Below are 16,226 nucleotides of genomic sequence, written 5' to 3'. Positions count from 1 at the left end.
GGCAGACAGTTGCTTGTAAATTACCATAAAAACAGCAAAAAAGATCACAGTAACATTATTGGATACTGTAAAATATGGTACAGTAACATACTGTACCGTTATGGTAAGTTAAAAACAACAGGAAATGTTTTACAGTGTACACAGGTGACTGCTCAGCGAATATGAAACACATTCATTCAGTCCATGCAGATGCGCGCCGAGATTAACTCTTAGTTCTCTCCAGCTGCGTAACTAATTGTGCTTCCAATGTGCGCAACGTAAAGATAAGGCGACAGGATTTGGTAATATCCCCGGAGGAGCCCTCCAAGTCGTCACCATATTCCACACGCCTCCTGTTATTGCTTTACTTCCTCTGTTAAGCTGATATTGTCTTGGTTCAACGACACACTGGTCTGTTCGCACTTCAGGCGCGGGACAGCATGACTGGTGGACTCAAGGACGGCGAAACTGACGAGGTATGGTTCTCGGTTCTGTTCTGGACACTGCTGTCCATTATTTGTAAACATTTGTACGTTTTTAGAAGATATTTCATCATCTGAGAGCAATAAAGTTTATCTGGCTCATTCTCATTCTGACATTTATCGAAAATGCCCTTGGAAAATTGGGAAACTTTTAAACTCCAAAGCCTATTTGCCAATAGTTATCTTTTTTGGCACCTAGTTGTGAACGTTACTCCCACTCCTACTGGGCGAATGTGCAAGCCCCCTCTATCCATTAGCAATGACATGAGACATTTACAGTTATTTATTCACTTGTATTTTCTATTGTTTTAGTGAGTATTTGTACTGTGGCTGTGTAATTGCCCTTACCTACCCTGGGACGTTGGGTGCAAATTATCTTTTGCGTAACCCCGGCACATTTACATGGATGTTGCATTATTGATGTTGATTAATGTGCATTGTCCCCTATAAATAAATAAACTACACTTCTTACATTCTGAGCATTATTTATGTTTTAATCCACATAGATAATTATGCGCACAAAGTCAGTCAAAGGTGTGTTTGTTTTAGAATGTTAATTCTATTAGACTAGCTAAGCCAATCGAAAAATGCACATTCCAGTAAAACTTGACGACAGTTACGTGATTGGAAAATATGCTTGCGATGCCTTATGTGAAACACGTTCTGTGTACAGAGCATCCTAATAACCATCGTTAACACGCATTGTGTGAGTTCTTGGTGACGACCCCTTGCGGCGAGAGACGGATATCTGCTATAGAGGGGTGTGGTGCTCTCTCTTAAAACCATCTCAGGCTGGGGTAGGCTGCTAACTCTGGTGCGCTCAGTCCGTCTATCCTCTGCTCTCTACCCGTCTCTCCACTCATTTATCCCCCGCTTCTCTTCTTTCCCTCCGGACTACAAGGGATTTCTGCACTCGCAGTTCATCAGGAAACAAGGGAACATATACAAACCAAATAACAAAGAAATGGATAACGACAGTATGAGCGGGATGAAGACGATGCAGGACGTCCACACGAAAGAGATCGACCTGGTGAACCGGGACCCCAAGTACTTAAACGACGACGTTGTCAAGGTGAGTTCAAATCCGAACCAGTCCGTATATGGGATTTTGTATTATTATGCATGTTACCATTATAATATACATATGAGGACTGGAAATTGTCACTTGCACGATGGAGTAGAAGCAGTCAAATGTGCACAGTAAACTGTCAAGGGTGACCCAAAGTAGCTTACTGCGTGTGTTCAAGTTCACGTTAGTCAGATAGTAGTCAGATACACATGATATACGTGCAGTACACAATGCAACAAAATGCTTACTTGCAGGTTCACCTCTTGACAAATGCAACAACAATAGAAACGTAGCCTAATTAAGTGAATAAAATAATAATTAAAAAACTCAATGATTGAAAAATAGGATAAACATTTATCAAAAAATATGCGAAGTGGGTGGTGAGTCGCATAGCATTCTCACGTGTAACCTATACTATACGTCAGTTTGAGCTTTTTCGGGTTAATGACCCCAGTTTACAATGGTTTGTGAAGGGGCTCAACACGTGCGTAAAAGTTGTAAGCAGCAGCAGAGCATATTCTTAATAAAATGTATTTGTCACATGCTTCATAAACAACAGTGAAATGCTTACTTATGGGTCCTTTGCCAACAATGCAGAGCGAAAGATAAAGCTTAAAACAATTAAAAAATATATTATATAAATAGCGACATGAGGAATAAATACACAGTGAATAGGGAATAACAATAACGAGTAAAAATAACATGGCTATATACAGGGAGCACCAGTACGTAGTAGATATGCATGGGAATGAGGTAATTGAGGTAGCTATGCTTACTGAACAAAAATAGAAAACTTTGAGTTACAGTTCATATAAGGAAATCAGTCAATTGAAATCAATAAATTAGGCACTTCACATGACTGGGCAGGGGCACAGCCGTTGGTGGGCCTGGGAGGGCATAGGCCCACCCACATGGGAGCCAGGCCGACCCACTGGGGAGCCAGGCCCAGTCAATCAGAATGAGTTTTTCCCCACAAAAGGGCTTTATTACAGACAGAAATACAATGCAAGAAAGTGTGAGTGTGGAGGTGTGTATGTGTGTGTTGGGGTGTGAGTGTGTGCTCATAGAGTCTGTGCAAGAGGGTTAGTGCAAAAATGGGTCAATGCAGGTAAAACATTTGATTAGCTATTTAGCAGTCTTATGGCTTGGGCGTTGATTATGTTCAGGGTGCTGTTGTTTCCAGACATGGTGTACTGGCACTGCTTGCCTTGCTGTTACGAGAGAAAATTCTATGGATTGGGTGGCAGTAGTCTTTGACAATTTTTTGGGGCCTTCCTTTGTCACTGCTTGGTATAGAGGTCCTGAGTGGCAGGGAGCTCGGCCCCAGTGATGTACTGGGCTGTACTCACCATCCTCTATAGTGCCTTGCTCGCAATGGTACAGCTGTATAACTTTTTGAGGATCTTAGGGCCCATGTTGCTACGGCTGCTGTCATTAGAACAGAGTGGAACATCCTTGCTCCGGTGTTGGAACAAAGGAAATATTACTCATATCCTGTTGTTGGAACCAAACATTTCTCACAGTCCTTGTTTTATAGTTACACAGCATCTGTTATTAAATTAGTGAGTGAGAATAATTATTTTCGAAGTAGACACAAACCACACTGTGCCCATTTTGTGTACTTACAAATCTCCTTATTTGAATCCACAGATTTTCTTCTATAATACACAAATATACAATTTTGCAAATTAATCTACACAATTTTCTAGTACAGGTACAATATATAAGATATCACATAATTCAGTATAAAAACAAACAAATGCAGATATTTACCGTTGAAGACAACTTGAAATGAAATGCCTCAATTTGACTTGCTATGACAGGGGAATTCACCATTTCAAAGTAAAATGAATGAATCCTCAAAACCTTTAAAAATGACACCATTAAGTTATGTTCAGAAAGTATTCACACCCGTTGACTTTTTCCACATTTTGTGGTGTTACAGCCTGATTTTTAATAGATTACATTGAGATTTTGTGTCACTGGCCTACATACACTACCCATAATATCAAAGTGGAATTATCTTTTTCAAAACGTTTACAAATGAATAAAAAATGTAATGCTGAAATGTATTGAGTCAATAAGTATCCAACCCATTTGTTATAGCAAGCCTAAATAAGTTCAGGAGTAAAAATTTACTTGACAAGCTACATAATACGTTGCACGGACTCACTATGTTTGCAATTACAGTATTTAACATTATTCTTTTATGCCTATCTCATCTCTGTATCCCACACACAATAATCTGTAAGGTCCTTCAGTAGGCAAGTGAATTTCAAACACAGATTAAACCACAAAGACCAGGGAGGTTTTCAAATGACTCGCAAAGGGAACCTATTGGTAGAAGGGTAAAAGAAATACATAAACACACATTGAATATACCTTTGAGCATGGGTAAGTTTTTAATTGCACTTTGGATGGTTTATCAAAGCACCCAGTCACTATAAAGACACAGGCGTCCTTCCTAACTCAGTTGCCGGAGAGGAAGGAAACCCCTCAGCGATTTCACCATGAGGCCAATGGTGACTTTAAAACAGTTACAGAGTTTATGGGCTGTGATAGGAGAACTGAGGATGGATAAACAACATTGCAGTTACTCCACAATACTAACCTAATTGACAGAGTTAAAAGAAGGAAGCCTGTATAGAATAAAATATTCTAAAATATGCATCCTGTTTGGAACAAGGCACTAAAGTAATACAGCAAAATAATTGTCAAAGCACTTCACATTTTGTCCTGAATAGGTGTTACGTTTGGGGCAAATCCAATACAACACATTACTGAGTACCACTCTCCATATTTTCAAGCATAGTGGTGGCAGCATCATGTTATGGGTAGGATTGTAATCATTAAGGACTGTGGAGTTTTTCAGGGGGGGAAAAACTTTCAGAATAGAGCTAAGCACAGGCAAAAAAACCTGGTTAAGTCTGCTTTCCACCAGACACTCAGATTAATTCACCTTTCAGCAGTACAATAACCTATAACACAAGGCCAAATCTACACTGGAGTTGCTTACCAAGAAGACCGTGAATGTCCCTGAGTGGCCGAGTTACAGTTTTGATTAAAATTTACTTGAAAATCTATGGTAAGACCTGAAAATGATTGTCTAGCAATGATCCACAACCAATTTGACAGAGCTTGAACAATTCTGAAAAGAATAATGGGCAAATGTTGCACAATCCATGTGTGGAAAGCTCTTAAAGACTTATCCAGAAGCTGTAATCGCTGCCAAATGTGCTTCTACAAAGTTTTGACTCAGGGGTTTGAATACTTATGTAAATTACATATTTCTGTATTGAATTTTCAATAAATATGCAAACATTTCTAAAAACATTTTTTTCACTTTGTCATTTGGGGGTATTGTATGTAGATGGATGAGAGAAAAAATATATTTAATCCATTATGAATTCAGGCAGTAAGTCAAGGGGTATGACTATTTTGTGAAGGCACTGTATGTAAAAGATTAGTTTGTTGAGAGAAAGCTTGGCTGAAAGAGCGCTGATGTAGGCTATAGTGAAAACCACCTGTCGTGTGTGGTGGGAACAGAACAGCAGCTGCCACAAAGACAGAGGCTGCTTCCCAAATGGCACCCTATTCCCAATGGCCCTGGTCAAAAGTAGTGCACTAAATAGGGAATAAGGTGCCATTTTGGATAGTAGTGAACTTTGATTCATAAAACATGAAAACACCCACATAGGTGAGGGATCTCATAGAGCCGAGGGATTTTCAGCATGCTTATAGAGAAGGGAACTCAACATGTACCGTACTGCACTGACACAAATGACTGATGATTGGTTGAAAGAAATTGATAATAAGAAGATGGGAACTGTACTGTTAGATTTCAGTGCAGCCTTTGATATTATTGACCCTATCCTGTTGTTGAGATGGCTTTTCAACCTCAGCTCTGAATCCATGATATGGCAATCTATCTAATAGAACTCAGAGGGTTTTCTTTAATGGAAGCTTCTCTAATGTCAAACATGTAAAGTGTGGTGTACCGTAGGGCAGATCTCTAGGCCCTCTACTCTTTTCTATTTTTACTAATGACCTGCCGCTGGCATTAAACAAAGCATGATTCAACCATATACGCATCGGCAACCACAGCTAATAGTCGTGTAATGGACCGTAGTTGATCCGTGATCCGTAAGAAACACCCCCCCCATGGTTCGGCACGCATGTGAACCGTGGATCAATTGAAAAGTTTAACCATCATAGAGTGAAATACAGTTTTACTGCCGCTGTTACTTTTTAAAGTAATAATTCCCTAAATCTCTATGGAGAGTTGCAGTGAAAAGATAAAGACAAGACAGATGCTGTGAATTACTCTGAAGCCTGAAGGTTGATTTAGATTTTTTTTTTTAAGCAGTTGTGTGTAATGTTCACGTGAACGTGGCATGTTGAATCAATCCTGGATGCTCGCGTTGCAAAAAGCAAAGAAGAAAAAAGAGCAGTGACAGCCATGGCTAGCGGAGGAGCTGAAGAACTGGAAAAGCCTCCCGCTTCATTTAAGTCTCATGTACGGGAGCATTTTGGCTTCCCTGTCAAATATGATGACAGAAGAAGGGTGGTGGACAACACCGTTACCGTGTGTAGGCATTGTGCCACAAGAAATCCGTATCATCATGGAAATACATGGAGCGTGGCCACGCATTTAAAGCGTCATCATCCTGGTGTGTCAGTGACGGGAGCCAACTCAGCCAAGAGACAAGAACTTCTCACGGCGGCATTTAAGCAGCCCGTTGCTGCAGAATCAGACCGGGCTAAAGCCATCACCAAATCTATTGGGATGTTTATCGCTGCAGACATGAGGCCATACTCTGTTGTGGAGTATGGCCTCACGCTACGAAATCCCCTCGCGCACCACTTCAGTATGAAGGTCGTGCCAGATCTTTATGAAGAGGAAAAGATCCAAATTGTCGACTAATTATCCAAGCCATCCTCTGTTGCCCTCACCACATACGGGTGGACCTCCAGGGCAACGGAAAGCTACGTGACTGTGACTGCTCACTACACCACAGAGGAGTGGGAGATGCGAAGTTCGGTGCTACAGACACGCAGTCCCCTATGAGAGTCACACAGGCACAAATCTGGCGCAGGTACTGCTAGGAGCAGTAGCAGAGTGGAACCTAGAGGCCCAATAGCAATATCCCAACCGCCACAGATAATGCCAAGTAAATGAAGTGATAGATGCTGGACTGGGGCCACAGATAGCTTGCTTTGCACATGTGTTCAATCTAAAGGGGAATCAATTCAAAGGGGAATCTCAGTGAACCAGATGGACCGCCTCCTTGGGACGATCAGGATGGTGGATCCCTTTTTCCACCGAGGTACAACAGTCGCTCGTGTACTTAAGACCAAACAAGAAATGTTACAGCTACCGACCCACAAAGCRCATACACAATGTCACAACAAGATAAGAAACATTRATGTGTTGGAAGTTCCCAACAATTGTTTGCATAGTCAACTTACACACAGCACTAACACACACACACTTAACCAACCAGACATGCCACCAAGGGTCTTTTCACAGTCCCCAGGTCCAGAACCACTTCAAGGAAGTATAGTATTATACACAGCCATGAGTGCGTGGATCTCCCTTCCATCTTATATAGCACAAGTGAACAACAAACCTGGTTTCAAAAAACAAATAAAGCAAAACCTCACAGCACAAACCCTCTCCCCCAGTTGACCTACTTGTTGTGTGTAAGAACTGACATGTACACTACCGGTCAAAAGTTTTAGAACACCTACTCATTCAAGAGTTGGTTTTTTTTCATTAATTTTTTTACTATATTCTACATTGTAGAATAATAGTGAAGACATCAACACTATGAAATAACACATATGGAATCATGTAGTACACAAAAGTGTTAAACAAATCAAAATGTATTTTATATTTGAGATTCTTCAAGTAGCCACCCTTTGCCTTGATGACAGCTTTGCACACTCTGAGCACCACACACACATACTGCATGTTTGTGTTTTTAAATGTATGTCAACTGTAAAGTCTTTTGTCTGTAATGTCTTTTTCGTTATGTGTCGGACCCCAGTAAGACTATATGTCGCCATTGGCGTCGGCTAATGGGGATCCTAATAAATCAAATCAAAAATATATATAAATAAACAAAAGCTTAAACGCATACTGACAAAGTACTCATCATCATTCACGGTTTTGTTTTATATCTGAAGCAACATGGCAAACAAGTTAAATAGTCAAAACATATTTATTTTTTTAAGAGTTTCAGTAGCTACGTTTCTTTGAGTTAACAATCCAAGATGTTTGCAGCCATGAGTAGTTCCAGGGCAATCCTACTAGTCTTATGCCTTGTGTGCAGTATTTTCTATTTTATTACAATGGGTTCAGTCATATGAAAATAGAATCATATGAAAATATTATAACAGGGAACCTAATTCATGTGAGGAGAATAACATTATTCCAACCATGGACTTTTCTTACACGTGAACRTGCAAATTAGATTTTCACATGATTGATTTTAAAAGTTTTTCACATGTGAAACCGCAAATTTGTGAAACTGCAATTCACATGTGAGCTGAAAACATGTTATTCTGCTCAAGTAAAAGGTGACGTTAACATGGTCATTCTAAATTAAATACATGTGAAAATAMYGTTTCATGTGTGAAAGTTAAGCTCAACATGTGAAAACAGCTATTTCACATGTTTTTTTTTTGTAAGGGACACGCACACTCACCAGACCCGCATACATACAGACATACATACAGTCACAAACACACGCAACACACACAAACAACGCACACTACTCTCTCTCCTACTGCAGAACCAGTAGACTGTTGACTTTCTTCAGCAGTGATCTTATAGTTAGAATTTCAACAMCTGCACTCAATTGGACACATCAAAGAATCAACATCCATGCAGAGTTTGCCTTGTGAATATATTTTCCTCTCGTAAAGCTGAGTTCTTTATATAGCCCAGTCAGTGGAGTGGCTCCAAAGCCACGCAGCCTTCTGTTAAACCACAATGGGGCTAAACTGGGCAGAGTAGACACACCCACAGCCACACCCACAGCCACGCCGCACGGGCATCACAGCATTGATCGGCTCGCTAATTAGCCGCTAGCTAACATCTCCCTGCCAAATGCTCCAGTATCCTGGGAGGCGGGAGGCACATTATAGTGGGAAATTAATATGTTCAGGCTCAATGGAGTAGCTGAGGCAGGGATTCCCTTAGATTTTCCAGGCGGGGTGCAAACAAGGGGCCCAAATCAACATGATTTATTATGCAACAAATTCAATTAAATGAATTAAAGACACATGAAACCCCTTTTAGGTGGGAGGAAACAGAGCTAGGCAAGGTAGCTAGGCTAGCGATAGTACAGGAAACACTGGACTGAGGCATTCTGCAATCTAGGGACAAAATGAAAAAAATACATTACAGTTCTCACTCCAGATTGAAGCAACCAGACTGGTCACATGTTGAACCTGAGAATGGGTTGAGTTTGTTTTACAGTATGTCCAATCCCTAAAGGGGCGACYGGTACTGAGACGTACAGTTGAAGTCAGAAGTTTACATACACATTAGCCAAATACATTTAAACTCAGTTTTTCACAATTCCTGACATTTAATTCTAGTAAACATTCCCTGTCTTAGGTCAGTTAGGATCACCACTTAATTTTAAGAATGTGAAATGTCAGAATAATAGTACAGAGAATGATTTATTTGAGCTTTTATTTCTTTCATCACATTCCCAGTGGGTCAGAAGTTTACATACACTCAATTAGTATTTGGTAACATTGCCGTTAAATTGATTAACTTGGGTCAAACGGTTCGGGTAGCCTTCCACAAGCTTCCCACAATAAGTTGGGTGAATTTTGGCCCATTCCTCCTGACAGAGCTGGTGTAACTGAGTCAGGTTTGTAGGCCTCCTTGCTCACACATGCTTTTTCAGTTCTGCCCACAAATTTTCTATAGGTTTGAGGTCAGGGCTTTGTGATGGCAGCTCCAATACCTTGACCTTGTTGTCCTTAAGCCATTTTGCCACAACTTTGGAAGTGCTTGGGGTCATTGTCCATTTGGAAGACCCATTTGCGACCAAGCTTTAACTTCTTGACTGATGTCTTGAGATGTTGCTTCAATATATCTACATACTTTTCCTACCTCATGACGCTATCTATTTGGTGAAGTGCACCAGTCCCTTCTGCAGCAAAGCATCCCCACAACATGATGCTGCCACCCCCGTGCTTCATGGTTGGGATGGTGTTCTTCGGCTTGCAAGCCTCCCCCTTATTCCTCCAAACATAACGATGGTCATTATGGTCAAACAGTTCTATTTTTGTTTCATCAGACCAGAGACATTTCTCCAAAAAGTATGATCTTTGTCCCCATGTGCAGTTGCAAACCATAGTCTGGCTTTTTTATGGTGGATTTGAAGCAGTGGCTTCTTCCTTGCTGAGTGGCCTTTCAGGTTACGTTGATATAGGACTCGTTTTACTGTGGAAATATATACTTTTGTACCTGTTTCCTCCAGCATCTTCACAAGGTCCTTTGCTGTTGTTCTAGGACTGATTTGCACTTTTCACACCAAAGTACGTTCATCTCTAGGAGACAGAACGTGTCTCCTTCCTGAGCGGTATGACGGCTGCATGGTCCCATGGTGTTTATACTTGCTTACTATTGTTTGTACAGATGAACGTGGTACCTTCAAGCATTTGGAAATTGCTCCAAAGGATGAACCAGACTTGTGGAGGTCTACCATTTTTGGTCTTGGCTGATTTCTTTTGATTTTCCCATGATGTCAAGCAAAGAGGCACTGAGTTTGAAGGTTGGTCTTGAAATACATTCAAAGGTACACCTCCAATTGACTCAAATGATGTGAATTAGCCTATCAAACGCTTCTAAAAGGTTTTTGCTCTGACATGCACTGTCAACTTATATAGACAGGTGTGTGCCTTTCCAAAACATGTCCAATTAATTTAATTTTCCACAGGTGGACTCCAGTCAAGATGTAGAAACATCTCAAGGATGATCAATGGAAACAGGATGCACCTGAGCTCAATTTCGAGTCTCATAGCAAAAGGTCTGAATACTTATGTAATTATGTAAGGTATCAGGGTTTTTTTTTTWWATAATTATTTGCTAAAATTTCTAAACAGTTTTTAATTTGTCATTATGGGGAATTGTGTGTAGATTGCTGAGTAGTTGTATTTATTTAATCGATTTTACAATAAGGCTGTTATGTAAAAAAAAAAATGGAAAAGGTCAAGGGATCTGAATATTTTCCGAATGCACTGTATAAACACACGTATAAACAAATCACGTGAAAAAATGTCAAACGTCTAAAAATGTAATTGAGTTAATCACAAGATTTGGAATTTTCTCAAATTAAGCTGTCATTTAAGATTTGTTTTATGTAAAAAGCCTTACAAGAATATTGTCATCTTGATTTTGTCCAAAGTAAAGGATAGCAAAATCAGGTAAATTGATAAAGCACACTTTCTTTAAGGATCCGAACCTTTTTTTCAATGTTCGCCTAAAACGACAACCCAAATGTAACTGCCTTTAGCTCATGACCTGAAGCAAGGACATGCATATTCTGGATACCATTTGAAAGGAAACACTTTGAAGTTTGTGGAAATGTGAAATGTATGTAGGAGAATAAAACACATTAGATCTGGTAAAAGATAATACAAAGAAAAAAACATGCGTTTTTTTTTTGTACCATCTTTGAAATGTAAGAGAAAGGCCATAATGTATTATTCCAGCCCAAGCGCAATTTCGATTTTGGCCACTAGATGGCAGCAGTGTATGTGCAACGTTTTAGACTGATCCAATGAACCATTGCATTCTGTTCAAAATGTTGTATCAAGACTGCTCAAATGTCCCTAATTGTTTTATTAATACATTTTCAAGTTCATAATTGTGCACTCTCCTCAAACAATAGCATTGTATTATTTCACTGTAATAGCTACTGTAAATTAAACAGTGCAGTCCGATCCCGTAGCGATTAACCTCAATGTAAACTTATCTTGAGATCACATTTGAGTTTCTAGTTGTATAGGGAATGTTTTCAGTATATTTCAAACCCTTTCAAACAATGCAAATAATCACGATAAAAAAAAGTGTGCACTAAATTTACTAAAAGTTAACTGACTAACTCTGACAGCTGTAATTCAAAATAATCTCTTTGTAGGAAAGTATCTGTTTACATTCATTCCAATAGCAAAGACATTTACATATTTTCAAATACATTAAAACACTTTTTGGGGGGGACCTGTGTATTAAATGTAACAAAAACCAATAGACAGCTAACAATAACAGAAACTAAAAATAGCTAGCTAGGACAAAATGGAAGGCTAGCTATCGCCTATCATTAAGCTAGCTAGTGATTAGCAATTGTCATGCGAACATTAGATACAAATTTCATAAAAAATAACCTTCTAAAATATATAACATTAGTGTGGTTCATATCTACATGTAAATACCCTCAATATAAGGCGTCGTTTGTAAAAATAAAACTATTTAATAGCCAAAACATTTATAACATAATTTTTTTTTAATCTTCCAAAACGCCATCTTGTTCTCATTGACTTGTATACTTAGCTTGGATACAGTCATGTAAATGGGAAATTCTCACTTGTTTTTCACTCAGTCAAAACAATTAAATTATACATCAAAATAACCCAAGAACAAAACAGTTTTGTTCAATTGTTATCTCTAGATTTTGAAAACGTAACCATGCGTACAACCTGGGGGAAAAATATAAAATTAAGGAGACATAGAGAGCTAGCTTCTCTGTTCTTTTCAATGGGCTTCTTCCAACAGTCACYGAGCGACATACAAAGACGAGAGGCACGCGTCTGCAGCAGTAACACTCTGAATGCCTCCACCTAGTGGTAGCGCTAAGTATGCATATATATCAATGCAACACCATAATAATGGAGTGGATGGCTCATAAATAATACATCATTTTTAACACACTTGAATTATCATACTCAGGTAGTCTAAGTAACCTTTTTGAAAACAACCATTTCACATGTGAAACTGCAAATTTCCCTTTTTTTGTAAGGGTACATACAGTACTGTACTCAAGATGTACGCCTCTGGAAAATTAAATGGACGTTGCTGGGTTTTGTGGCTTAAAATAATAATATGATTTATATTACAGGGCTGTACCATCAACTTTTATTTTATGCTATAAGTTTAGCATGTTCAGTTTAGGAACCCCTTTGTGTACACAGWAAGAGCTGGTAGGAATGTCTTCTGAATAAAACCTTCAATTTGATATWAAAAAATGCACTTTTACTCTGCACTAGATACAGGTGTTGTTAAACCCTCTGACAGCAACACGTCTCTCGCAGACAAAACACACACGCAATTAAGTAACTGTAAAATAAATATTTGCTCTATCGTGGGCCTGGTAGCGAATGGGAGAGTGAAAGGGAAAGAGAGGTAGTGAGGTAGCGAGAGAGAGCAAGTGTCCTAGCATGCGTGTGTTTTTCCACTTCACAGTCTGCACTAAAATGCCTATGTGGTCATGGGTACTTGGGAGGCACGTAGCAAACCCGTCGATCACCTGAGAAGTCTTTTTACACTGAAAATAAATACCTTTCATGGTTTACCTGGGGCCCAAACGGCTACTCTTGACTAGTCTTCATGTAAAAAAGTAGGATCTTCATTTGATCACCCTGTTGTTGCAGGAAATTTCCTGATTTGATGTGACCTAACAAAAAAAGTATCGACCCCTATAAAAATGACCATGATTTGTAATTCACATTTCCTGTTATTATTTTCCTGCTTTGAGAAATTCGTTAGTGTTGCACCATCTTGGGAATATGGTGCTGCTTATTTGCCCTCTGACTCAGACAATTCTGGCACTGTGGCTCTGTCTTTTGTATCAGCTCTGTCTGTCAGGAATTGTGAAAAGATGGTTTAGGAGGGTAGAGAAAGTACAGAGGGTGAGGAGGGCATCACAAAAAATGTTTGTTGTGGGGGGGGGGGGGGGGGGTTGACCTGGTTTGACCTCCCATACCAGTCACTATGAGAGTCATAAATCTCTGTGTAATTCTTTTCTGCACATTTTTAGAAATAGGTTATATTCTTTATCTATGTTAGTTGCTTTGACAGTGAGTGTCTAATGAACCGTTATTGATTCGGTGGTTCTCTTCTTCTCCCGTCAGGTGGAGTTCGAGGATGTGATCCGCGGAGCTCAGGGACATCAGCTTCGACGGCGTGTGGAAGGCTAGCTTCACCACCTTCAGGTGACAAGTACTGGTGCTACCGTCTCCTTACCGCCTGGTGGGCATCCCGTGGCGCTGGTCTGGGCATCTTCTTCCGCCATCCTGTCCTTCACCCACATCTGGGCGGTGGTGCGTGCATCAAGAGCTATCTGATCGAGATCCACTGTGTCAGCCGTGTTTACTCCATCTGCATCCACACCTTCTGCGATCCCTGTTTGAAGCCATGGGCAAGTGCTTCAGCAGCGTCCGCATCAGCACACCAAGGGGGTGTAGAAAGAGGGGAAGAAGAGAAAAATGAATGGAGGATGAGGGGAGGATGGTGGGAATGAGGTGAGGGCTGGAAACCATAACAGATTTTAAAGGGAGAGAAGACACCTGAAGAAACTGAAAGAAAGAGAGGAGCAACCTTTTTTGATAAAAGAAGAGGTGAGACATTTCTAGAGCTGTGGGGCGGGATGTTGTCGGTGAGGGGGCGGAGACACAGAGAGTACCTTGCCCGCCTCTTTTCTCCGTCTCCTCGACGACTATCGTTTCTCTCCAGTGCTGTTTAACCAACAGGGGCACATGATTATGTCAAGTCATTCCTTGGGGTCTTTGTTTTTTATTTTGTTTTTGTTAGTGTTTATCATTGCAGGGCACCACACGCTAGCCGCCCCCCCCCCACCACTCCATTATTCCTAACATAATCGACCACATCGCTCGTGCTCGACTCTACCATCTCTCTGATTATAGCTTGTTGAATGAAGGGTATGATTGATTGAATTATTGATTGATTGATTAGTTAGTTAATTGATTGATACTSTCATATGATGGATGTTGGTGTTCTCTGCTGGGTTTGTGTTACTATTTTTGGGAGGGTAATGCTATGGGTGCGGGGAAGGGATATCCCTGTGCCTGTGCCTGTCCCATTGCGTTGTTTGGAGAGAGTTGACAAATCCCACCTGACACAGCACAAAATCCTAGAGCCAAAACCCTCTCAACACCCCTCTCTCAGTCCCACTACCCCCACCTGACCCCCTCACACACCCTCCACCCCGCTATGCCTGCCATGACTCCTAGTCTGAAACACTGAACCTGCCCTTGTTTCTGCATTCACCAGCACCTCTACAAAGCCACCGAGCCAACCAACACACTGCTGTCAGTCTGCATGCCCTGACAGACAGACAGGCAGACACACAGGTATAAGACAACCACARGATGACATCATAATCACTCTCTCCATCAACACTCTTGTTTTGTTCCAGCTCCAATCCAAGCAAGAGAGATGAAATTCTATGACAACAACCAAGTCTACGAACGAAACAGCCTTCATGGTATATACCATTTTTCTATGTGACAGAGAATGTTTTTTTATGTTTGCCTTTGAATCTCCCAAAAAATATCACTTGAACTTTGTTTCATTACATTCACACCTAGGGATCTTCTTTGAAACCGTTTGAGGTCTCTTCTCTGMAGAGGGAGGGTTGAACTTTCAATGTCGATGCACGTTTGCTGTAGCCATAGCTAAATAACCATGCTTTTTCTACACTTATTGAAGATGAAGAACTTTAGCTTTGAGCTTTGTTTGCCCAATGTATGCAACTTTTGAGTTAGTTTGTCTTTTTTATTTTTTTTACTCCACGATGAGTTTTGAGAGTATTCCCTGATTGAATAGTATGGTCTGGTGTAGACTTCTGCTTATTGACTGTCGACCACAGGAGGCTGCTGAGGCGAGGACAGCTCATAATGGCTGGATGTGTTCGATACCATTTAATCCGTTCCAGCTATTACTATGAGCCCGTCCTCCCTAATTAAAGTGCCACCAGCCACCTGTGCTGTCGGCAGCCCAACCAAGGACTATCAGCTAATACAGTCCCCTCGGGAAGTATTCAGACCTCTTCACTTTTTCCACATTTTGTTACATTACAGCATTATTCTAAAATGGATTAAATTATTTTAAAACCTCATCAATCATCAGAATGTCCTCATCAATCTACACACAATACCCCATAAGGACAAAGCGAAAACAGGTTGTTTGAAATTTTTGCAAATGTATTCAAAYTATAAAACAGAAACACCTTATTTATATAAGTATTCAGACCCTTTGCTATGAGACTCAAAATTGAGATCAGTTGCATCCTGTTTCCATTGATCATCCTTGAGATGTTTCTACAACTTGATTGGAGTCCACCTGTGGTAAATTCAATTGATTGGACATGATTTGGAAAGGCACACACCTGCATATATAAGTTCCCAAAGTTGACAGTGCATGTCAGAGTAAAAGCCAAGCCGTGAGGTTGAAGGAATTGTCCTTAGAGCTCCGAGACAGGATTGTGTCGAGGCACAGATCTGGGGAAGGGTACCAAATCATTTCTACAGCATTYAAGGTCACCAAGAACACAGTGACCTCCATCATTCTTAAATGGAAGAAGTTTGGAACCACCAAGACTCTTCCTAGAGCTGGCCGCCCAGCCAAACTGAGCAATTGGGGGAAAAGGGCCTTG

The 16,226-nt window shown here is 40.4% G+C and overlaps 1 pseudogene; it reads left to right on the top strand.

The window, feature by feature from the left end:
- Window positions 1-288: 288 nt before the first annotated feature.
- Window positions 289-14,398, top strand: LOC111953109 (caveolin-1-like; annotated as a pseudogene).
- The last annotated feature ends 1,828 nt before the right edge of the window (window positions 14,399-16,226 follow it).

Source organism: Salvelinus sp. IW2-2015, linkage group LG26, assembly GCF_002910315.2.
Source record: "Salvelinus sp. IW2-2015 linkage group LG26, ASM291031v2, whole genome shotgun sequence".
Classification (NCBI taxonomy): Eukaryota; Metazoa; Chordata; class Actinopteri; order Salmoniformes; family Salmonidae; genus Salvelinus; species Salvelinus sp. IW2-2015.
The sequence above is the reverse complement of the archived record's forward strand: the minus strand, read 5'-3'. Positions and strand labels throughout refer to the sequence as shown.